We start from the raw sequence: 2,724 nt of genomic DNA on the forward strand, positions 1-2,724 counted from the left end.
CGCCCCCGAGTGACCCCTGCATGACCCTCAATGACCCCTAAATGACCCTCAATGACCCCTAAATACCTCTCAATGAACCGAGTGACCCCTAAATGACCCCAAGTGACCCCTAAGTGACCCTGCATGACCCTCAATGACCCCTAAATGCCCCTCAATGACCCCACGTGCCCCCTGCATGACCCTCAATGACCCCGAGTGACCCCTCAATGACCCTCAATGACCCCTAAACGACCCCTAAATGAACCTGAATGACCCCGAGTGACCCCTAAATGACCCCGAGTGACCCCAAAATGACCCTGCGTGCCCCCGAGTGACGCCTAAATGACCCTCAATGACCCTCAATGCCCCCGAGTGACCCCTGCATGAGCCTGAGTGACCCCTCAATGACCCCAAGTGACCCTAAGTGAACCTGAATGACCCCGAGTCACCCCTAAATGACCCCGAGTGACCCCACAATGACCCTGCGTGCCCCCGAGTGACGCCTAAATGACCCTCAATGACCCTCAATGCCCCCGAGTGACCCCTGCATGAGCCTGAGTGACCCCTCAATGACCCCAAGTGACCCTAAGTGAACCTGAATGACCCCGAGTCACCCCTAAATGACCCCGAGTGACCCCACAATGACCCTGCGTGCCCCCGAGTGACGCCTAAATGACCCTCAATGACCCTCAATGCCCCCGAGTGACCCCTGCATGAGCCTGAGTGACCCCTCAATGACCCCAAGTGACCCTAAGTGAACCTGAATGACCCCGAGTCACCCCTAAATGACCCCGAGTGACCCCACAATGACCCTGCGTGCCCCCGAGTGACGCCTAAATGACCCTCAATGACCCTCAATGCCCCCGAGTGACCCCTGCATGAGCCTGAGTGACCCCTCAATGACCCCAAGTGACCCTAAGTGAACCTGAATGACCCCGAGTCACCCCTAAATGACCCCGAGTGACCCCACAATGACCCTGCGTGCCCCCGAGTGACGCCTAAATGACCCTCAATGACCCTCAATGCCCCCGAGTGACCCCTGCATGAGCCTGAGTGACCCCTCAATGACCCCAAGTGACCCTAAGTGAACCTGAATGACCCCGAGTCACCCCTAAATGACCCCGAGTGACCCCACAATGACCCTGCGTGCCCCCGAGTGACGCCTAAATGACCCTCAATGACCCTCAATGCCCCCGAGTGACCCCTGCATGAGCCTGAGTGACCCCTCAATGACCCCAAGTGACCCTAAGTGAACCTGAATGACCCCGAGTCACCCCTAAATGACCCCGAGTGACCCCACAATGACCCTGCGTGCCCCCGAGTGACGCCTAAATGACCCTCAATGACCCTCAATGCCCCCGAGTGACCCCTGCATGAGCCTGAGTGACCCCTCAATGACCCCAAGTGACCCTAAGTGAACCTGAATGACCCCGAGTCACCCCTAAATGACCCCGAGTGACCCCACAATGACCCTGCGTGCCCCCGAGTGACGCCTAAATGACCCTCAATGACCCTCAATGCCCCCGAGTGACCCCTGCATGAGCCTGAGTGACCCCTCAATGACCCCAAGTGACCCTAAGTGAACCTGAATGACCCCGAGTGACCCCTAAATGACCCCAAGTGACTCTAAGTGAACGTGAATGACCCCGAGTGACCCCTAAATGACCCCAAGTGACCCTAAATGACCCTAAATGACTTCTAAATACCTCTCAATGCCCCCGAGGGACCCCTAAATGACCCCAAGTGACTCTAAGTGAACCTGAATGACCCCGAGTGACCCCTAAACGACCCCGAGTGACCCCAAAATGACCCCAAGTGACCCCTCAATGACCCCTAAGTGACCCCTGGATGCCCCTCAATGCCCCCTAAATGACCCTGCATGAGCCTGAGTGACCCCTCAATGACCCCGAGTGACCCCTGAGTGACCCTGACTGACCCCTGCATGACCCCAAGTGACCCCTGCATGAGCCTAAACCACTCCTAAACAACCCTCAATGACCCCTAAGTGACCCCAAGTGACCCCAAGCGACCCCTAAATGGCCCCCAATGACCCCGAGTGACCCCTGGGTGCCCCCGAGTGACCCCTCAATGACCCCTCAATGACCCCAAGTGCCCCCTAAATGACCCCTAAGTGACCCTAAATGCCCCTGCGTGCCCCCGAGTGACCCCTCAATGACCCCGTGTGACCCCTAAAGGACCCTCAATGACCCCAAGTGACCCCTCAATGACCCTCAATGACCCCTAAACGACCCTCAATGACCCCGAGTCCCCCCCGGGTGCCCCCGAGTGACCCCTCAATGCCCCCGAGTGACCCCTCAGTGACCCCAAGTGACCCTAAATGAACTTGAATGACCCCAAGTGACCCCTAAACGACCCCGAGTGACCCCTGCATGACCCTCAATGACCCCTAAATGACCCTCAATGACCCCAAGTGACCCCTGCATGACCCTAAATGACCCCGTGACCCCTCAATGACCCTGCATGACCCCGAGTGACCCCTGCATGACCCTCAATGACCCCTAAATGCCCCTCAATGACCCCAAGTGACCCCTGCATGACCCTAAATGACCCCGTGACCCCTCAATGACCCTGCATGACCCCGAGTGACCCCTGCATGACCCTCAATGACCCCTAAATGCCCCTCAATGACCCCAAGTGACCCCTGCATGACCCTAAATGACCCCGTGACCCCTCAATGACCCTGCATGACCCCGAGTGACCCCTGCATGACCCTCAATGACCCCT

Source organism: Corvus brachyrhynchos, unplaced genomic scaffold (genome assembly GCF_000691975.1).
Source record: "Corvus brachyrhynchos isolate BGI_N302 unplaced genomic scaffold, ASM69197v1 scaffold644, whole genome shotgun sequence".
Classification (NCBI taxonomy): domain Eukaryota; kingdom Metazoa; phylum Chordata; class Aves; order Passeriformes; family Corvidae; genus Corvus; species Corvus brachyrhynchos.